This window comes from Scylla paramamosain, chromosome 26 (genome assembly GCF_035594125.1).
Source record: "Scylla paramamosain isolate STU-SP2022 chromosome 26, ASM3559412v1, whole genome shotgun sequence".
NCBI classification, from domain to species: Eukaryota; Metazoa; Arthropoda; class Malacostraca; order Decapoda; family Portunidae; genus Scylla; species Scylla paramamosain.
The window spans coordinates 20,203,431-20,226,590 of record NC_087176.1 but is presented as its reverse complement, the minus strand read 5'-3'; the positions used below and the strand labels follow the sequence as shown (position 1 = coordinate 20,226,590).

Below are 23,160 nucleotides of genomic sequence, written 5' to 3'. Positions count from 1 at the left end.
CTCTCCGATATGATTTACTTGCATATTTGTATCAGCTATCCTCTCTGGTGCTGAAAAATATATGGAAAAGCTCATAATGTTTTGACCATTAATAAAGCGACGACTTTTGGTATTTGGTGCATGACTGTAGGAGGACTTATTGGTGAAGCGGTGGTGGAAGGAGATGCGTTATGGCAAGATCTGGTGGTTATTTATAGCTTGGTCTGTAAGGAAAAATATGAAGACAGGCCAATAATATGAGACGTGGTAGCGGGTTCTTGCCTCCGTTGTGTGTGTGTGTGTGTGTGTGTGTGTGTGTGTGTGTGTGTGTGTGTGTGTGTGTGTGTGTGTGTGTGTGTGTGTCCCTCTCCATGAAGGGCTGCACATATAAAAGTTTACGCTCAACAAGCCTGCTCTTCACAATATTTATTTAGACGAATATGTAATATGGATGTATAATATAGACCAATAAATCTCTCTCTCTCTCTCTCTCTCTCTCTCTCTCTCTCTCTCTCTCTCTCTCTCTCTCTCTCTCTCTCTCTCTCTCTCTCTTTTACAGTCCTAGAAAAGCGGATTTTTTCTTGTTACATCTTTTACATTTTTATTTTTTCTATATTTTTTAATACAAGTACCTGCAACGTAGGGGTAAAAAAAAAGAAAAAAAAAAAAAAAAAAAAAAATATATATATATATATATATATATATATATATATATATATATATATATATATATATATATATATATATATATATATATATACCCTTCACTTTTTTTCTTTTTTAACGTTGTGAGTCCATTATAAAGTAGCTTGTCAGTTGGTGCAGTACTCGGAAATGAACTACGTGTGTTTTATATATATATATATATATATATATATATATATATATATATATATATATATATATATATATATATATATATATATATATATATATATATATATATATATATATATATATATATATATATATATATATATATATATATATATATATATATATATATATATATATATATATATATATATATATATATATATATATATATATATATATATATATATATATATATATATATATATACAGTATATTACATGCAGTCCATTCTCCCCATATCTGTTCGTATATAAGCGTGTGCATCATCTTTATACATCTGTTGCCTGTTTTGTAGTGCTCCTGTTACCGCGTGTTGTGTGCTGTTTTCTTCCTTTCTTCATGTCCTTTTTTTTTTGTTATCCTTCATGTTATTCTTGATCTTTTTCTTTTTTATTTTCTTGTTCTTGTTCTTGTTCTTCTTGTTCTTCTTGTTCTTGTTCTCGTCCTCGTCCTCGTTGTGTTGGTCCTCTCTTGGCATTGGTTGGCGCCATGTTCAGCCCATTCTTTTCTTTTTTTTTTTTTTTGCTCCTCCCTTTAGCATTTTTTTTAATTACGGTGTGGATTCTGAGAAGCTGCCTCGTGTGCCTCAGCGGACCTTTTGCTGTCTCCTCATTTTCTTGGTTTTTTTATTCAGATCTTATATCATACGTCTTATTTTCCTTACTGTGTTCTCTACTACTGTCTATAAAGAATTTGCAATACTAAAAAAAATTCGACAATTGTTAGTCGAAATAGAGATGATGTTTAATTAATTGATCACTAGAAATATAAGACTAAACTGAAAAAAAAAAAAATGTTATTGTGTCCTGAACAAAGTTAATCTGGTGGTAGTGAAAGAGTTGATTACGTCACCGGAAGACCTAATGAAAGTGCCGTGTACGGGACTCCACCTCACCCAAAGTCTCCAAGGGGAGACAGTAATCCTAAGTTTTGTCAAAGAGAGAGAGAGAGAGAGAGAGAGAGAGAGAGAGAGAGAGAGAGAGAGAGAGAGAGAGAGAGAGAGAGAGAGAGAGAGAGAGAGAGAGAGAGAGAGAGAATGCCAGTGCTTTTCCTTGAGACACAATCGCCAAGTAAGTGAGATTAGAGGCCTATTCCGATAAATCCCTCCCCCCTTTTCCTTCTCTCCAGTCTCCCTTTTCCTCTACCTCCTCCTCCTCCTCCTCCTCTTCCTTGTGTTCTTAAGTGAGCGTAGAAAACCAGCTAAGGGTCATCCTGCCCCTGCTTAGGCTCACCACCCACACGCGCGCGCGCACACGCACGCACGCACGCACCCACCCACACACACACACACACACACACACACACACACACACACACACACACACACACATTCATCTCTAGCTAAAACAGCTTCTATGAAGTTAGATGTTCTGAGATGACTCCGCCAGTTTTTCTCACCCCCCCAGCTGCTAACTCTGTACAAGGGCCTTATCCGTCCATGTATGGAGTATGCTTCACGTGTCTGGGGGGTTCCACTCATACTGCTCTTCAAGACAGGGTGGAATCAAAAGCTTTTCGTCTCATCAACTCCTCTCCTCTAACTGATTGTCTTCAGCCTCTCTCTCACCGCCACAATGTTGCATATCTAGCTGTCTTCTACCGCTATTTTCATGCTAACTGCTCTTCTGAACTTGCTAACTGCTTGCCTCCCCTCCTTCCGCGGCCTCGCTGCACAAAACTTTCTTTTTCCTCTCACCCCTATTCTGTCCATCTCTCTAACGCAAGAGTTAACCAGTATTCTCAATCATTCATCCCTTTCTCTGGTAAACTCTGGAACTCCCTGCCTGCTTCTGTATTTCCACCTTCCTATGACTTGAATTTCTTCAAGAGGGAGCTTTCAAGACACTTATTCATCAATTTTTGACCACTGCTTTGACCCTTTTATGGGACTGGCATTTCAGTGGGCATTTTTTTTATTGGATTTTTGTTGCCCTTGGCCAGTGTCACTCCTACATAAACACACACACACACACACACACACACACACACACACACGCACAGTACGTTTACAAAGATCGGGTTTTCCTTCCTAATTTGTCGTCATGATTTAACTGCATCCTGTTGTTATTGTTGTTGTTGTTGTTGTTGTTGTTGTTGTTGTTGTTGTTGTTGTTGTTGTTGTTGCTGAAGTGTTCTTGTTCTAGTTCGTTATTTCCGCTCCCCCAAAAATTTAAAGTTTGTGTTGCAAGGATAAAAACGTATTTGATATGATACAAAGGACGCGCTCGCACTCGCGCACACACGGCTAAGACGAAAGACAAAGCAGGAAGTGTCGAATTTTATTAGTCATGCAATGTCATATTTAAATTCCCAGTCTCTCTCTCTCTCTCTCTCTCTCTCTCTCTCTCTCTCTCTCTCTCTCTCTCTCTCTCTCTCTCTCTCTCTCTCTCTCTCTCTCTCTCCTGAGGATCTGTCTTCTAGTCAACTCACTTTTCCTTCCTTTCTTCTTGTTTTCATCTTTGTCTTCCTGATACTCCTCCTCCTCCTCCTCCTCTTTCTCTTCCTCCTTATCTTCTTCCCTCCTCCGTTTTTTTCCACTTCTGTTCGTGATCATGTCCCTGCTACTGTTCCTGCTCTTCTCGCTCCTCGTCCTCGTCTTCGTCCTCTTCCTCTTCCTCTTCCTCGTCCTCGTCCTTGTCCTCCTCCTCTTCCTCCTCCTCCTCCTCCTCTTCCTCCTCCTCCTCTTCCTCCTCCTCCTCTTCCTCCTCCTGCTTCCACATCTACTCCGTGAGGGAAAGAAGTAGTGCTCCGACAGAACCTCATTTTTGAACCCCAGAGGGAGGACGGGAGTGAGGGAGACAAAGGAGGAGGCAGATACTCGTAGATCACCCGGAGAGAAAATGAGAGGGGGAGAAAGAGAGTGAGAAGGAAAGAAGAAGAAACAAAGACTGGGATTGATGAAGACGGAGACAAATTGAGCGAGTGTTGGGAACAAAGAGAGTCAACGTAAGAAGGTCAAGGAGAACGGAAATACTAGTGGAGTGTTTACATTCGTGCTCCCCCTAAACTGCATATCGATTTTGCTGTGAATGTGTATGAATATTTTTGTGCCTGGAATGACAGGACGTGTAATTTTTTTTTTTTCTTTCTGTCTAAAGGGATTGTTCTTGTAAAAAAAACTATTTGTATGTTTTTTATCTTTAAGTTTTCATCGAGTATTCGTTAAGTCTGAAAGGAAAACAAAGTAAAGTAAGCTATCTGTAAATGCTTTATTTCCATTTATTTATCCATTTACGTGAATAACACAAGAAAATAAATTATATATGTAAAGAAAATCAAAGAATATAATATGAAGTAAATAATAATAATAATAATAATAATAATAATAATAATAATAATAATAATAATATTGATAATAATAATAATAATAATAATAATAATAATAATAATAATAATAATAATAATAATAATATTGATAATGATAATAATAATAATAATAATAATAATAATAATAATAATAATAATAATAATAATAGTTCTAAATCTGGAAAGCAAAATGAAGCATGCAAGTTAATTAAAGAACACAATATGACTTACTGAATGTTGTTACTCTCGCGTTGCCTACACACACACACACACACACACACACACACACACACACACACACACACACACACACGAGATTCTTGCCGCACTGTGTTGAGGATGACATTTGCTAAAGTTAGAACTGTTTCCATTTGGCATGGGAAGAGAGAGAGAGAGAGAGAGAGAGAGAGAGAGAGAGAGAGAGAGAGAGAGAGAGAGAGAGAGAGAGAGAGAGAGAGAGAGAGAGAGAGAATTGGAGCTTGATTCTAGTGTTGTTTTCCTGGCCGTGAGAATTAGCCCCTGGTGGAAGTATAAAGAGACTGCGGATACTGAAGAGGAAAGGCGAATGGGAAAGAGAGAATAAGATAATAATTTGCGTGAATGAGAAAGGAAAGAAGGAAAGGAGTTTTTATCTTGTGTATTTTGTAATTTTAGTTATATTTTGGGTTTTTTTGGGCTCTGTAAGAGGATATTTATTTTATTTTTTGTTCATAGGTGTATCCATTGTTGTTGTTGTTGTTGTTGTTGTTGTTGTTATTTTCTTTTATAACGTTTGCTGCTGCTGCTGCTGCTGTTGTTTCCTCCAACATATTACCATCATTCTGTAAACACCATTCCATTCCCCGACTTCCTTTCTCGGCTTTATCTTCCATAATAGCAGGCATTTATCATTAGCCAGGGAACAAACCACTGCCACTATTACCACCACAACCACCACCACCACTGTTACCACCACCACCACCACCACCACCACAGTAGATTAAGTACAACAATCCTTTGTAACTGTTAAACATATGGAGGTCATTTGTACATGTGTGTGTGTGTGTGTGTGTGTGTGTGTGACTCAGATTCAGATTGAAATTCAATTTATTTTGCTCAGACTTTGTAAGCAAAGTCTGGAGCACAGCTCCTCGTATAATTTCCATCATAACTAAAATTAAACAATAACTAAATCATAATAAAAATTTAATAATAAATCATAACTACAATTAAACTAACATAATAATGATAACCAAATAATTTCAATCGTAACTATAATTAAACAGTAACAATAATAATAATAACTCCTGAAGTAATACTGTTAATTAAATACATTACCTGAACATTTGATAGACAGCTCTTAAGAAAAAATAAGCTATGTTGGTCAAAATTTCTGAATTTTTACTTTGCATCAGTTCAGCAAACTTATTCATTGTTGTGTTATTTCTGTAATAGTTTGGGATATATCTGTTCTGTAGTTCAACAATATTTTCGTGAGAACATAACAACATAATATGAAATTCATCTCCCACAACATTACTTCTACATTTCGTACATAAATTCCCTTTGTTGAAATATTACTGTACCATGCTGAAATCCATTGATCCTTCAATTTCCTTTCCACAGCTTTCTTTAACCATTCAGGATAATTAATATATTGATCTAACCATACGCCTGACATGCCACAGCTATTCACAATATTTCTTATATGACCGAGCCAAGGAGATGAAGACGTGTTCGTTGAGTCTAGATATAATAAACTCCTATACATCATCATGCTTACTTATGTAGTTTTACCTGTTATCAGCCTTGACCAGTATGCTATCATTCTAGTGTTAATAATAACAGCAATGGGATGTTCTCCTAACTTACCGTACACAATGTCTCTACTTGTATTCTTATGGACATATAATACGTGTTTAAAAAATTTCATCAGCAATTGTTTCAACTCTCTATCAACAGTACAACCGCATATTCCACAACCGTGTGTCATAATTGGCATCACAGTCGTATCAAGCGGTGGGTCGTGTTTACGGCATTTCCCAGTCAGTGAATACGTCGCTCTAGAAGCACTTTTTTGTTCTAATTGGGCAATTCTAAATCTTCTATTGTAATTAAGTAAAACTCCTAGGTACTGATATTCACTTATTGTTTGGATATTCTCTTCTCTAAAGACAAAGTCATAGGTGCCATAATTCACCCTCCCTCTACTAAACACTACAACCTTTGTTTTGCTGTTATTCACATCTAACTTCCATTGCTCACAATATAATTCCATTGCTTTGAGAATATTTTTAATTTCATCTTCACTATTAGCTAAAATAACTGTGTCGTCAGCATACATCATAACCAATAGATTTAAATGTAAATCAAGAAAATTATCATCAGATAACAGATAATTACAGTTGTTTTCTACCAGGGAATCTTGTATATCATTAACTTATAGAGCAAACAGCAATGGAGAGAGATCTTCTCCCTGTCTTACTCCTTTAGTACAAATGAAAGTGTCAGATGTTTTTTGGTAAAATTTTACACATGACTTTATATTCATGTACATATTTCTAATAACATTAAGTACTTTACCACCTATATTTTCTTTCACCGTCTTGTACCAAAGCCCATCCCTCCATATTGTGTCAGAAGCTTTCCTGTAGTCAATAAAGAGACAGAACAGTTTTCTCCTCTTCCATAAGAACAAGTCCGTGATACACTTCAGTAAAAATATATGGTCGAGGTACTGTAACCTTGCCGAAACCCACCTTGTGTTTCTTTTACAATATTGAATCTGTTTGAATAGTGTGTTAGTCTGTCATTAGCTATTGATGTGAAAAGCTTACTTAAACAACTTAGTAAAGTTATAGCCCTATAATTATGTGGCTCATCAACATCACCTTTATTTTTATACAAAGGAACAATAAATAACCCCTATTAGCCATTGCTCTGGTAAGTCTCCTGTATCTAGAATTCTATCAAACATTTTAACATACTGTAACGCCCGGGTATTATTGTTGTTTAGTCTAAGTTGCCTTTATTTCTTTCTGTGGGATTGAGTGTGTGACGTGCGTGTGTGTGTGTCAGCTGTGCCTGGTGTCTGGCAGTGGTGCATGGATGGCGGGAGAGAAGTCGCGTGACTGCAGTGACTGGGCAGTGTGTTGTTGGCCCCGCTCTGGATAACTTGTCTTTGCGTGTCCTCCGTGCCGAGTGCCTGTTGCGTGAGCCTGAAGAGTTTGACTGTCACTGCCTGTGTCTGTAACTGCCTGTAACTAACGGAACTAGTAAAGGAAGAGAGTGTTGCCCACTGTTTGTCTACCCGCTCTGTCTGGCTGTGCGTGAATCACGTGGGACGTGGTACCCTTAGCATCTCTTGTCTAGCCTGCTGGTGTTCCCGAGTGCTGTCCTGACTGTCGGGGAATTGTGGGCGTCTACGGGAGTGCTGAGGTTTGTGCTTTCGTAACAATACAGATTAAGAAGGATATTTTTATCACCTTTGATGTGTTCATTAACGATGTTATCATAACCAGGTGCTTTGTCTTTCTTGAGTTTTCCAACAGCTTTCACCACCTCATTTTCTGTTGTAGGCTCATTCAATACTTGCCTTTCTCCTAACTCATGTGCAACACTTTCTGGTTCCATTCAATGTCCATCAACTGCATTAATATCTTCTGATAAACTCTTGAAGTGATGATGAAAATTAGAATTTCTGCTGTTAGTGTAGTCTTACTATTATTAACATTTCTTTCTCTTGATATTTTCCAATATTTTTTGGGACCTTTATTATTGTTTTATTTTAACTTAGTCACCAAGCTTTCCTTCTCTTTACTCTGCACTCTTTTCTAATCAGTCTTATATTTCTTACTTTTTTCTGTCATGACTATAATTTTCTTCACTCCTTCTTCGATTATATTTACGTCTAGCCTTATAGTAGGCTTTCCTTGTTTTCCAGCATTGATTGTCACACACAAATAGGCTTACATTATTACTTTGTTTAACAAAATTTTTCCTTTTTTTGGGTGTGAATACCTTTATAGGTGGTTCTGACAATGTGTTCTTTAACCAAGAATTCACCTCTTCAGCAGACATAAAATCCCTCTGCTCTATTAACTCCTTTACCTCACCTTCATTAATTTCTGCTTTATAATCATCTTCCTTTGTTGCACTCCATTTCCCTGTTAAGCTACAATTATTCACAGGTATATTACTTCCATCATTATTTCTTTTCTTTTCAATATTAACTTTTAGTTGTACATGTATACCACAATGAATATCTGAGTACAGCGGATCAAAATCTAGTATTCTAAATTCCTGTTCATTTTTCTGAACAGTGTTGGTGAGCCAGTGACATAATCCACCAGTGTAGCATAAGTAGTTGTGGGTTTCCCCACTCTAAGCTCTTCATCTAGTCTACCATTAAATATACACACATCATTATTACTACAAATTGTCACCAGGTCAAAGTCCAGATTCGTCTTCCTCTGGGTCATCGATGGACCTAAAACCTGTTAAAACAATAAGGGTAAAGCGCGTGAAGCATATAACACGTGGTAACAGGAAAGAGAAACTACGCCGTGTCACTCGCCACCGCCTCAACCATTGCGGACCCTGTTATTGCAACCACCACCACAGATACGCCTGATCCTACTGCTGCCACAGCCTCTTTATCATTGAAACACAAAAAGCAACCACCCAGCATTTCCTCAGGTGTTCTTGGAAAGAAAAGGAGTGTGCAAAGTGGACAAGGAAGGAGGCGTATAAAAAAAAGGTAACAGGCTCCCTCGACACAACCACCACCACCACCAGCTCTGGTGTCACCACCTCCACCGCCGTTACGTATTTAGTTTCTTGTTTGGAATATTTTTTTCCCATAGAGGAACTGTAAAATGAAGTAGGTGTAAGAAAATGCAGTAAAGTTACTGGTTTTTTGCTTCTTGTTGAGGAAGAACTTCTTTTTCTAGAAAAGAAACGCTTAAAGGGTTAATGTTAGTGCAGCAGGATTAGCACATTATTTCAGGCATTACAGCACATCAGCATTAGCACAGCATCACAATTCTGTAACAACATTATTTTAGGCATGACAACATCACAAGCAGAACAACATTACATACAAACGCAAAACAGCATCACATAACAGTGATAATAAGATTAAGATGCTGTGATGCTGAGGGTCAGATTATGATGTTGTGCTGTTAGGTCTAAGATAATAATGATGTGATGTCTAAGATACCCTGTGATGCTGTTAGATCTAAGATAATGAGGCTGTAATGCTGTTATGTCTAAGATAAAGATGATGTGATTCTGTTGTCTAAGAATAACACAACAGCAACACAGCATCACCACCAGTACCCAGGCATCATCACCACACACATCAGTTTCCCCACAAACCTCACCATCAGACACACACAACCACCACCAGTACCCAGGCATCACCATGCAGCGTCACACTCAAAACAGCAGCATCACATTTGAACAGCCCATGGTGAGGAATTAAAGCAAGAGGGAATATTGCGTAATAACTGTAAGTACTCGGTAGGTTCCCACGTCACCTGTTCAAAGCAGACGATTTTTTTTGCTTTTGCTACTTTTTGCTATTGTGGCAGTATGTACTTTGTTTATTTGACAGTTTCATCAAATTTATCTTATTTTCTGAGTAATTGCGTTTTTAATAATGTTTTAAGTGCAACAGGAACCGAATTCTTGAGTAATGAAAGATGAGGCTACAAGAAGAAGCAGAGGAAATTCCGAAATGGACGTCGGTGTGTGTTTTTCCATCTTATTTCACCATTTTATCCTCAGGTGAGTTGTGTACACGTGTGTCAGTTATCCTAAATATACTCTAAAGTGTCTATAATCAGTAAGATATGGTAAATAAGGTGAAGGAGTAATAGGAGACCGGAAATAAGTGTTTTTATAAGAAGCCGGTAGGTGCAGAAATATGTCATAATACATTAGCATTCTGGGATAATATTATCAATAAAGGCGCCTCATGAAGCAGCCACATCATGCACGTGTGGTGAGGAATACTCGCTGAACAACGCGTGTGTGTGGGTGGTATTGTGTGGTCAGGCAGTGCTGCGTAACAGGAATGTGACATTTGTGCTGCCCACCGATTCAAATGGGCTGTAATTTTGGATCAGGCTGTTATGTAGGCCTCCGCGAGAGTATCAAGGCAGCAGATTCAGATTGAGTACTTTTATTCACAATACATATGCGTATACAAAAGTGGTGGAAATAGATGAGAGTAAGTTTAAGTGAAAGTATATGTGGACAAGCTGGCGGAGGGACTGTGCGTTTGGCGGCCCGTGTGGAGAGCCAGGCAGCTCTCCACACAGCTGGGGGCCTTCGGTGGGAGGAGGGGGGCGTGGTAGGACAGCGTCAGTCTGGCCTGCATCCTAATGGCTTGCCTGCTGTTTATTTATTTATTTACTTATTTATTTTTTTTTTTTTTACATTTATGAGTAAATTTTTTGGGGTTGTGCGTGATTTTCTTGTCTTTTCACGTTTATTTTTCTTCTGTTTATTGTTTTTGTGTTAATGCATCATGGCGGTGTTTTGTATAGTTTTTGTAATTTTTTTCTTATAATTTCATGTTCTTGTGCATTATTCTTATTTCATTAAGTGGTAAATATTAATAGGGATCTGCTGGAGATCTTTATGTGGTGTACATCCTATCATACATGCCTCACACACACACACACACACACACACGTAGACAAAGAATGTTTTATAAATTTAGACACAGAGTACATGGGGACACAGTAAGAAGTTGCTGAAAGTTAACTGTAGAAGAGACATCAAGCAGTATAGTTTTCCTCACAGAAGTGTTAACAAATGGAATGAACTCTGAAGACGTTGTCAATGTCCAAACTGTCCATGCTCTTAAGACCAAACTGGATAGACATAGAGACTATGAGATTACTCCCCTCCCGTAAACCACTACTAGGTAAACACACACACACACACACACACACACACACACACACACACTGATCTTCCAATAACTGGAAGTTATTAGAATAACTGGAAGTTCCAAGAACTGACACTACACACACACACACACAGATCTTCCATTACCAAGAACTAACACCCAGACTGCAGGCTGCACACACACACACACACACATGCATTGACTCTAGGTTATTTGATTCCTCTTTTTTTTTTTCAATTTTGAGGAAATCTCTGCTGGGGAGACTGGTCACTTGATAGCAACAAGAACTGACGTCAGTTGACCAAGACACCACTAGGAATTGACATTAGCTGACCAAGACAGGACCAGAAATTGACACCCACTTGCCACAATATCAGTAAGTAAACAAGGTGTGTGTGTGTGTGTGTGTGTATTTACCTATGGTGTTTTTACTCCCAGAAGAACGTTTGGGCATTGGTCGAGTAGGGGAATTCCCTGTGAGTTGCATTGTCTCTACAGGACCAATTATCAGTTTAACACTTTGGTGGAAAGGACAGGTGACTGTTTCTCTCTCTCTCTCTCTCTCTCTCTCTCTCTCTCTCTCTCAGTATTGTATGATACTGTGTGAATAATTTTTGTATAATTCATTTCTTCATGGTAATTGATTTGCGTAATCTCAATTTTGGGCAGAGCAGATTGGTGGTACTGTTGTCTCACTCACATGATTGGCTATGGTTGTTGGAAGTATTGCTGTGGAGGATGCAATGACTGGACCTTTATAGGCCCTTCTCTTCTAAAAATACTTATTCTTGTTGTAAGTAAGTTATTTCTCCCACCTGTGAAGAACATGCGAGCACTTGGGAGTTGCTTCCATCATGGGAGTGTCCCTCAAGAGTAGGAGCCACCCCTCTCACTGACCTGAGTCACCTGACCCTATCAGTAAGCATCCCAGGTGCTCCACCAAAATGATAACGCTGCAAAGCTATGTTGTCAAATGTTTTGATATTTATGTAAGATCCAGACTATTTATTATCTTAGAACCCAAACCATTCATAGCACTGCTTGGTTTGATGAGCTGAATAATCCGTACTCAATATTCCATTTTCAATAGAGTAAAAAGAATTGATATATTTAAGAGAAATTGTGTGATGTGGCAGAGTATCTAACAGATCTCAGCCAATGCCTAAACATTCTTCTAAGAATAAAAAGAGTATAGTTTTTTTTTTTTTTTTTATGCAAGAGGGACACTGGCCAAGGGCAGCAAAAATCCAATAAAGAAAAAAGCCCACTGAGGTGCTGATCCCCAAACACTGTCCAAAGCAGTAGTCAGAAATTGAAGGATAAATGTCTTGAAACCTCCCTCTTGAAGGAATTAAAGTCATAGGAAGGTGGAAATACAGAAGCAGGTAGGGAGTTCCAGAGTTTGCCAGAGAAAGGGATGAATGACTGAGAATACTGGTTAACTCTTGTATTAGAGAGGTGGACACAATAGAGGTGAGAGAAAGAAGAAAGTCTTGTGCAGTGAGGCCACGGGAGGAGGGAAGGTATGCAGTTAGTGAGATCAGAAGAGCAGTTAGCATGAAAATAGCGGTAGAAGACAGCTAGAGATGCAACATTGTGGTGATGAGAAGGACTCAGAAAGGAGTCCTTCCTCCCTCCTTCACTACAAAATACTAAGTTTAAGGCTTCACTACTAAGTTTAAGGTGCGATTTGTACATAGAGGCACCGTCCCTCCCTGCATTCAGGGAGGGTCACTCTACAGGGAAATCCAGGAGCCTCTATGTGCAAATCACACCTTAAACTTAAAAAAAATTGAGTCCTTCCTCCTTCACTACAGGGATATTGAGTCCTTCCTCCTTCACTACAGAGATAATCATCTGTATTTGCTTTCTTTTTACACATTTTTTTTTTTACAAATTTCAAGATAATTTAAGACAATATTTAAAGTAATAATTATACAATACTACCTTGTTTGTTTGTCAAGAACATCCTTCACATTTCAAGATGGTGAAGACAAGATAGTATATACAATACTATTTAAACTGAAGACAAACAAATTGCACTGAAGCCAACAAAGACAAGGCATTGTGGGGAAGACATCAGAGACAAGCTGTGTCTATGGTCCTCCCAGGCAAGGCAGCAGATGATGATAGCTGTCAGGGGAGGCTGGGCTGCTGGGGTGGGCTTCCTGCAAAATTAGGACAAATCTTAGATGCAAGGATACATAGAACAGTTGGTGGTATTTGGTGATGCATGAAGGAGGAGATAAACATGCAGATATAGGAGAGAGAGAGAGAGAGAGAGAGAGAGAGAGAGAGAGAGAGAGAGAGAGAGAGAGAGAGAGAGAGAGAGAGAGAGAGAGAGACAGACTTGTACAGTCTGAAGGTACTAGAGGGAAACTGAAGGACAGCTCAAACAATGAGTGGACGGGCATGGTAGGAGCTTTGCAGTCAGGGGAAGCTGACCTCACTGTCTCTGAATTGTCCATCACTGAAGAGAGGCTGAAAGTTGTTACCTACACCCAGCCTATATATATACACAAGTGATGATCAAATAATGATTTAAGGATAGTGAACAAAGCACTCCCTTAACAGATTAACTTGGATCAGCAAAATGTTTACAATATGAAATGTCAAATAATTTGATTGATATATCTATATACCACATTGGCAACCCCATACAGGGTGGCCCAGACAATGCACCATATATTCACACATACAACATTCACAGTTAACCCAAATAATAATGTATTTACATACCAGGCCAAACAATCCCCCACAGGACACCCCAGACAAACCACCACACATTCACACTCTCAGCTCCACTAATAACTTATTTTTCTGTATATATCAGGCTGGCAATCACACACAAGATGGCCCAAACAAGGCACCACACACACATCCTTCACACTCTTAATACCTGTCAGGCCCTAGTGGAAAGGGACAGTCTTATGGCCCACCACACCACACTACACCTCAGGAGCCCAGGCACAGCATTCACTTAACAAAAAATCACATTAACACTCACTCCCCACAAAACAAATTAACACAAAATCAGATTAAACACTCACCCCAATGTGATGTTCACAAGGCAAGTCCTCCTCTTATAGCCATAAACTGTTTGTGGCCACCTATGAGGACCTTGACAAGATGCTACTAGCCTACACAACCCCAATGGACACAGCTCTGTACTGGTGCATCCTGACTAACATGATAGGTTTGGCTAGCATCCTCTTCTTTGCTGACCAACTCCAGAGGTGCTACATACCCATGGGGGAGAAGCCCGTCAGCATGGGAGTTGCTGGCTGGTACGTGTTGTCAGCTCTCCTACAGCAAAGTGAGGACCTGTTGGGGTGTGGGACTGGTCAGTTCAATGGTGGTAGTGTTTAGTGTTTGGTAAAATGGCTGGTACATGTTATCAGGTCTCCTACAGCAAGGTGAGGACCTGAAAGGGTGAGACTGTTAGTTGAATGCAAGGACTGGTTAGCTGCAGGATAGCAATGTTTAGTGTCCGGTTAGTTAGCTAGTACACCTGTCAAAATATTTTTTGTTACTCTAGGTTCTGAAATTGACCGCAACAAACACTGGCACAGCAGCCGTGATGACTTGTGGAGGTTGGTACGTCTTCCTGTCCCCCCCCTCTCCATTCTTCTCCCTCGTAAACATCCCATACTATTATCACTTTAGTGTAGTTCATTCTGTAGAGCAAATAATGGTTCATGGAGTGCATTTTCCACATCATACCAGGATCATATATTATACCAGTCACAAATTCCCCAGTAACTAGCAACTTGGCACAGCAGGGTTACCAACTTTGCACCATACTGCATGAGTTATACCAGAAATCATTGTGTGATGTGTCATACAGTAACACACCATAAAGGTGACAACATTTTTTTGATGGGTGTACATGTGTATATGGGTGGGACTGTTAGATGAATACAAGGGTAGTGGTGTTTAATGTTTGATAAGATGGGAATACAGGAAGACAATCATTAAAGGATAGATTTAAAATTGGTAAACTTCACATGACATCTGATGTATTTCCATAATTGTGTTGATATTAACTTCAATTGGTTCTGGCATGAGCAATGCAAGCAAGTGGTGTTGATACAACTGTTATGGATATCGTAAGTAATGTATTTAATTTTGTTATCAGTAGTTCTCATGATGAAGGTATCAACAGTTTTCTTAGTAAGATATAATGTTTAAATCTTTCAGAAATGGTGAGAAAATTTTTAAATTGCATTTTTATCTCTGAAACATTTTAAAATGGTCTTTTCAACACTTGAATTTAAAATTATCTACTTTTGTCCCTTTCAAAGATTTAAATTGCTTTTGCATCATTTTCCAGGTTTTAAAATTGCTTTTTTTATAGCATCTTCCCCCCCTCCTCCTCCTCCTCCTTCTGCAGGCTCCAACACCTACCCAATCAGCAGTGCAGCATGGGTCACCTACAGGGTTGGCTGTGGTGTGTCCCTCATTGTGTACACATCATACTCTGCCACACTGGTCTCACACCTGGCAGTGGAGCAGTCTGTGACTCTGCCCTTCAGCAACCTGCAGGAGCTGTCTAGGCAGTCAGGCTGGGATGCTGGATGCAACAACAATGACCTCTTCAAAGTGACAGCCTCAGTGGCTCCTTGGTTTTTTGCTCCCTGTGCTGATATACCATCCACACTTCAGAGAGAGAGAGAGAGAGAGAGAGAGAGAGAGAGAGAGAGAGAGAGAGAGAGAGAGAGAGAGAGAGAGAGAGAGAGAGAGAGAGGGGGGGGGGGTGGGGGGGGGGCAGGCAGGCAGGCAGGCAGGCAGGCAGGCCTTACATAATTAAGCATTCTGTAAGTGAAAGAAACTCAAATTAATCAGTAAACACTAATTTTCTATGAACTTTTTAACATTTTTTATCATTATTAATACAGCTGCTTTTGTTTCATTTACACTAAATAAATATGCTCTTTTCTCTAGATTATATTATATATATTAAAAAATTGAATGGAATATAGATACATAAAAACATTAATATAAATATCTCAGGCTGGCCATGGGCCTCCACTGACCTCAAGGTGGTGTGTCACACCAACACTTTTTCCGTCAACTTTTTCCATCGTTTTTCTGAAAATCGTGGATATCTTGGCTGCGGCCTGTCGCACACAAATGGTGTTTCATCTGAAACTTTCCATTGGCACAGCCCAAGGAGTGCAAACAAACATGGAGTCCACACTGCAGCAAAGATACGCTACTCTGAAACTAATACTGTTTACTGTGAGACACAGTATTGGAGGGCACAGGTGACAGTGTTGTGAGCCGCTCTTTTCAGGCCTTTCTTCATACAAGATTCATCCTTGTGGTCCCAGAGGCACTTATGGCTCCTTATGCTTTCCACAAGGATCTCCTCTGAACGGCGTGTCCAACTTGGATGTGGTTTTCCTTCCATGACGAAGCGTAGAGGTGGTAATAACGTTCTGTGAGACAGGTTGAAGCCACACAGAAAGTCTTGGTCTTGGTCTTGGAAATATAAACAAAGGCGGAAATTTGCAGGAGGAAACAATCCTGATCGTCTGACAAATTCATGCGATAAGTTCATGTGGAACGATGAAAAACTGACGGAAAAAGTGCTAGTATGACACCACCTTAAATCCACCCCTGGATTTGTGAGTTAATTTTTTTTTCTTTTTTTTTCTTACTTGAGGGGCATTGGCTTTGGGAGGGAAAAAAAAAAAGACCCACTTAGGTGCCATTCCCTTAAGACCAAAAGGATCATCCAAAATTGGAGGGTAAGTGCCTTGAAACTTTCCTCTTGAAAGAGTTCTAGTCATAAGAAGGAGGAAATATAGAAGTAGGCAGAGTGTCCCAGAGTCTACCAAAAACTAACTGACTGTTAGGCTAAACTGTGTAAAATACTGATGTGACTACCGTCCTCTTTTTCTGTTTTTGCTGCTTCTCTGGAGTGAGGGGCTGGCACCATGCACAAGTCTTCTTTGGTTGTGTCTGTCCCTTGCATCTTCTTCTGTGACTCCCATCCTTAGCAGCTCTAGCACAATTCCATCCTTCCATCTCACTCACTCTTTACCTTGATCTTCCTTCAACTGGCTTTCTCCAGGCCCTTTTGATTAGTCCTTTATCAAGATTGCCTCCAATAACCACCTAGGATGTGAACAATCTCATATCACCACATCAGTCTGGCTAGATTATAACGTGCCTTCTCTTCTTCCCTGGGAGCAGCAAACCTGTGTGGGCTCCCAGACAGGTGAGTGCCGTGTGCTGAGAGAGGCATGGCAGAAAGTGGTGCTGAGGTCCCCAGATAACTTAGTGAACTCCTACACTGAGGGACTGGAGAAGGTCTTGAATGGTAAGTCCTTCACAGCTCCCACAGTGAGGGACTGGAGAAGGTCTTGAATGGTAAGTCCTTCACAGCTCCCACAGTGAGGGACTGGAGAAGGTCTTGAATGGTAAGTCCTTCACAGCTCCCACAGTGAGGGACTGGAGAAGGTCTTGAATGGTAAGTCCTTCACAGCTCCAACAGTGAGGGACTGGAGAAGGTCTTGAATGGTAAGTCCTTCACAGCTCCAACAGTGAGGGACTGGAGAAGCAACTCCCACGTTGGTGTCAGGAAAATCTTCACTATGTCATGGTCTCTTCATCTCCCTTTTTTTGTCTTTTTGATGTTTTGGTGTATTTTTCAAGATTTTAGTATTTTTTTATATTCTAATTGTTTCTCATGAAATATTCATCTCTCTTTGTGTCTTTTTGATGCTTTGGATACATCTGTTGATGATTTGAGTGTGTTTTTCAGTGTTTTTCATTATTTCTCTTGTTTTGGAATGCTTTGGGAATTTTTTGGTCTGGTTTTGTTAATCCTTAAATCCCTTAAGATGAAGCAATGTTGAACAAAATTCCTTTACAGGTCATTAAAAAGCATCAATTAGTTCTCCTCATAGTGAGAAAGATGCAAACTTGAAATTGTCATATAAACATTTGCTTCATATCTTGCCTCTGATAAATGAAAACAACTAATTCTTCCACCAGGTAAAATAAATTAGCCAGATTCATTCTTCATTTAGATAAAACCACAAACATTCCTCAATTTAGCATAACCACCACCAGTATCTCACTGTTAGCTAATCCCACACTCCCTACATGCTTCTGTACCTCCTCCTTCCTATGATGCAAATTCTTTCAAGAGGGAGGTTTCAGGACACATCTTCCAATTTTGGATGATCTTTTTTAACTTTCTTTTGGGACGGGCAGCTCAGTGGGTCTTGTTTTCTTTTCTTTTGCTCTTTTTGTTGTCCTTGGCCAGTCCTCCTGTTACATTAAAAAAAAAAAAAAGAGAAAATAAATAAGTCAAACAAATAAAAAACTCACTTGGCAGGTAAATACATGTTCATAGGTATGGATGTCACAACGAACTACTACATTTGTGGTCTTCCTATTGCAGACTCCTCCAGAATCAAGGAACTGCCAGTCCAGTACATCACAGGAGGCATTGCTATTGGGCTGCAAAAAAAATTCACCTTTAGGAAGTTATTTGACTGCAGGTGTGTGTGCACGTGTGTGTATGTGTGTGAATTAAGATTGAGAAGACAGAAAGTGGATGGAGGGATGGAACTGCAAAGGATGGGAGTCAGAAAGGAAGGTGCAAGAGACAGATACAATGACACAATATTCCTTTTTAATCTTCCCTATAAAATTTAATCTCCTTATAAAATCCTGATGTGCCTTTATTTCCATACAGCCTGCATTTTACTGCTATATTATTACACAACATAAAAGCATAATGATATACTTCAGTGACACAATTCCTTTTCAATCTTCTGTACCAGACCTTCTCTCCCTACAAACCCTCATACACTCACCTTACTTATTCTTCCTACAGCCTTCAGAAGAGGCAGGAGTCAAGCCTGATGAACAAGCTGAGGTCCAATTGGCTATCAGCAGGAACTTCAATGTGTGGCAGGAAGACTAAATTCACAGCCAGCCTCTCTGATGTGGCTGCAATCTTCATCCTCTTGATGGGTGGTGCAGCATTTAGCTGTCTGCTGCTGCTGCTGCTGCTGCTGCTGCTGGAGTATGCAGTGGATAATGATGCATGTGTAAAACCATGGCCCATATTCTGAAGCACTCTGCTCTCTCACTATGACCATTTTCAGAGTCCACATAGATGATTAGCTGGGTTCTCAAGAAAGATTTCTCCTGTTGATAAATTTGAAATCTTGTTAATTTGGCATTAGACCTGCATAAGTACCTCAACACACATGTAACTTCATCCAGAGCCTTTTAAAAGCAGTGGAAGTGAGGTTTAGTAGTGTTTCAGAACATTACCCAACATACCTAAAACTCAAAAGCATATGAACCGAGTGACAATCTCACACAAGGAGGCCAAGGCAAAGTGCATAACATAACTTAAGAATTGAAAGTCTCATATATCCTGCCATGTACATAAGAGTATAATGGAAGCTGCAAGACTACACAAGGCAGGCAGTCCCTCTATAAAGCATATTAACCACACTTACAGATACATGCAAGACAAAAGGTGGCAGACAATAAGTTCTTGGGGTTTGCTGACCTGAAGGAACTGCAGAAAATAACAAGAAACAAGACACCTACACTTTTTTTTTTCTGTACGAGGGACACTGGCCAGGGGCAAAAAAAAAAAAAAAAAAAAAAAAAAAAAAAAGTGTCCGAAGCAGTAGTCAAAAATTGAAGGATAAGTGTCTTGAAACCCCTCTATTGAAGGAGTTCAAGTCATAGGAAAATGGAAATACAGAAGCAGGTAGGGAGTTCCAGTTTACCAGAGAAAGGGATGAATGATTGAGAATACTGGTTAACATTTGCATTAGAAAGGTGGACAGAACAGGATTGAGAGAAAGAAGAAAGTCTTGTGCAGCGAGGCCACAGGAGGAGGGAAGGCATGCAGTTAGCAAGATCAGAAGAGCAGTTAGTATGAAAATAGTGGTAGAAGACAGCTAGAGATGCAACATTGCACTGATGAGAGAGAGGCTGAAGACAGTCAGTTAGAGGAGAGAAGTTGATGAGACAAAAAGCTTTTGATTCCACCCTGTCTAAAAGAGCAGTATGAGTGGGACCCCCCCCCCCCCAGACATGTGAAGTATACTCCATACATGGACGGATAAGGCCCTTGTACAGAGGTAGCAGCTGGGGGGGTGAGAAAAACTGGCGGAGACATTTCAGAACACGTAACTTCATAGAAGCTGTTTTAGCTAGAGATGAGATGTGAAGTTTCCAGTTCAGATTATACGTAAAGGACAGACTGAGGATGTTCAGTGTAAAAGAGGGGGACAGTTGAGTGTCACTGAAGAAGGGATAGTTGTCTGGAAGGTTGTGTTGAGTTGATAGATAGAGGATTTGAGTTTTTGAGGCATTGAATAATATCAAATTTGCTCTGCCCCAATCAGAAATTTTAGAAAGCTCAGAAGTCAGGCATTCTGTGGCTTCCCTGAATGAAATGTTTACTTCCTGAAGTGTTGGACGTCTATGAAAAGATGTGGAAAAGTGCAGGGTGGTATCATCAGCATAGGAGTGGACAGGACAAGAAGCCTGGTTTAGAAAGTCATTGATGGATAATAAAAAGAGAGTGGGTGACAGGACAGAACCCTGTTAATAGATTTAGCAGAAGGAATGGCCTAAGTTAATGCTTAAGACGTTTTGAAAAAGGAAAAAAGGTGACTGGGACGTGAGATGTGAATGCAAGTGAATGGCAACGTGGGGAAAAAAATATAAAATACCGTGAGCTGCTCTTTGCAAACACTTTAAAAAAGAAAAAAAATTATTTACCATTCTACTGGAAAAGAAAATACAAGACTATAAAAGAATGACTGATTACATGGCAGTGTGTGTGTGTGTGTGTGTGTGTGTGTGTGTGTGTGTGTATGGAAAAGGCTTCAGAACTTAATTTTCAAGAACATTTTGAAAAGTTATTGAATCCATCTAGTGAGCAACCGATTGCCGATAGTGTGTTAGATGTTGATGATTTGGAAAATATGCCATATATACCAATTTTAGACGATCCTTTTTCTATGACTGAACTTGACGATGCACTGAATGTTACGAAGAACAAAAGTTATATAGGATTATGCCCGGCCATGATTAAGGTGTTTGATGTAACATGGAAGTTATTTATCTTGAATGTGTTTAATGTAGTGTTCACTCAAATATGTTACCCCCTGTTATGGTGTTACAACAAGCTAATTGTATTATTTAAGTCAGGTAATCGTATGATTTGTGGTAATTATAGAGGAATCACTATAATGGATACTCTAGCTAAAGTTTATGACACTATGATATTGAATAGATTGAAATTATGGTGGAACATCGACAAGTGTCAAGCGGGAGCACAAAAACAGAGAGGCTGTGTTGAACAGATTACTTCTTTGAGGTTACTCTGTGACTATGTTATGTACAAGAAGAGAAAACTGTATGTCCTGTTTATAGATTTTAGTAAGGCATACGATCGGGTCCCCAGAGGAAAACTTATAGATGCTTTAAAAGAGCGTGGATGTGGTAAGGTAATGATTAGAGCCATTAAAGCTATGTATACCTGTACTAGAAATATTATGAAATCTGCAATCATTGAATCATCTGTTGGTGTTCGTCAAGGGGCCCCGACCAGTTGTCTGCTTTTTACTTTGTATATTGACCATATGGTAAAGATGCTGAAAAACGAAATAGCAGCAGATGATTTCTTAGGAAGTTTACATACAATGCTGTTAATGGATGACGCAGTGATCGTTGCAACAAGTAGAGAAATGTGTGAAAAGAAAATGAACATCGTGTTACATTATTGTAGTGAATACGGAATGCTTATCAATGAGAAGAAAACAAAATTTTTTGTGGTAAACGGTGATGATAGAGACAAACATGACTTAAAGGTGGGTGAGGTGGTAGTGAACTATGCTGCCAGGTACTTGTACCTCGGTGCCTGGTTCACAGACACTGCCGGAATGGACGATGTACTTAACATGCACCAAACAATGAGTGAAGCGACACTAAACAAATTTTCTATTTTTTGTGCAGCAAATACATTAATGCCATTTATATTGAAGAAAAAGGTTTTTGATGCTGCCGTGACGTCAGCCTTACTGTACAGTTGTGAGTCGTGGCTGACAAACAAGACTAAGAACTTAGAAAGACAATACAACAGTTTAGTAAAGTGTTTATTAGGTTTGAGAAAAAATACCAGCATAAATTTATGTATGGTTGAAAGCGGCATTTTACCTGTAATAGAATTAGTAAAGTGAAGGAGGAAAAACTTCTTAAAATCTAAGTTGGAGGTCATAGATATGGAACAACCTTTTTATATTGTGTATGACCTTTGCAGGAGAGAAAACACACCTGGATATAGATTCCTTAATAGAGAAATATCCCTGATATCAGATAATGACCCCATGGAAAAATTGAGAAATATTTTGAGGAACACACCGAACAGTGCCACTAAGATCTGGACATATGTGAATGACTTTAACCCGACACTGACAGTTCACAATATTTATAAGACTGATAAGTATGTGCCCGATTACCAGCGAGAGGCATTCACAAGACTGAGATTAATGTCACACAATCTAAGAATTGAAACAGGCAGGTGGAGTCGAACGGCAACTGAGCAGAGAGTATGTTTGTGCGACGGTGTTCATGTTCAAACCGAAAAACATGTGTTGTTAGAGTGCACAATGACTGCTGATCTACGTAATAGTTATCAAATGCTCAGATTTGGCGATATAAATGACATAATGGAAGAGAATATCTATATACAGGAAGTGTGTTGCTATATTTTTGAAGTACTGAGTATATACGTATAATATGTAAGAATCACCTCTACATCAAATGCATGTTTGTTACTTTTCATGGACAAAAGTACTTGTACAATTATTTCTTCTTCGTTTATTTTGTAAAAGGATTCTTTTGTCAATAAACTACTAACTAACTAACTGTGTGTCTGTCTGTCTGTCTGTCTGTCTGTCTGTCTGTCTGTGCGTGCGTGCGTGCGTGTGTGCATGCGTGCGTGCATGCGTGCCTGCGTGTGTGTGTGTAAATTTCCTAAAAGAATACTTGGGATGATCAAAAAAAAAAATAAATAAAAAAATAAATAAATATATAAATGA

The 23,160-nt window shown here is 39.2% G+C and overlaps 1 protein-coding gene and 2 long non-coding RNA genes across 17 annotated transcripts in view; 2 read left to right on the top strand and 1 right to left on the bottom strand.

The window, feature by feature from the left end:
• LOC135113797 (uncharacterized) overlaps positions 1–15,595 on the top strand; it is an 89,964-nt gene extending 74,369 nt beyond the window's left edge. For 2 of the 4 annotated variants that reach the window (XR_010275037.1, XR_010275038.1), the window contains 3 exons: positions 9,821–9,930; positions 11,307–11,438; positions 15,456–15,595. This is a non-coding gene — a long non-coding RNA (uncharacterized LOC135113797). Of the gene's footprint in view, positions 1–9,812; positions 9,931–11,306; positions 11,439–15,455 lie in introns of all 4 variants that reach the window. The other 2 variants (XR_010275035.1, XR_010275036.1) reach the window with 1 other exon arrangement.
• LOC135113795 (uncharacterized) overlaps positions 12,925–23,160 on the bottom strand; it is a 51,350-nt gene continuing 41,114 nt past the window's right edge. For 5 of the 12 annotated variants that reach the window (XM_064029410.1, XM_064029411.1, XM_064029412.1 and 2 more), the window contains one exon: positions 19,094–19,234. The gene's annotated coding sequence lies outside the window, so the exon portion shown is untranslated. Of the gene's footprint in view, positions 13,231–14,112; positions 14,387–15,469; positions 15,878–18,270; positions 18,347–18,406; positions 18,539–18,897; positions 19,235–23,160 lie in introns of those variants that run through there. The other 7 variants (XM_064029402.1, XM_064029403.1, XM_064029405.1 and 4 more) reach the window with 7 other exon arrangements.
• Positions 15,819–22,986, top strand: LOC135113798 (uncharacterized). The gene is made up of 3 exons (XR_010275039.1): positions 15,819–17,390; positions 18,480–18,579; positions 18,918–22,986. It is a non-coding gene; the product is annotated as an uncharacterized LOC135113798 (long non-coding RNA).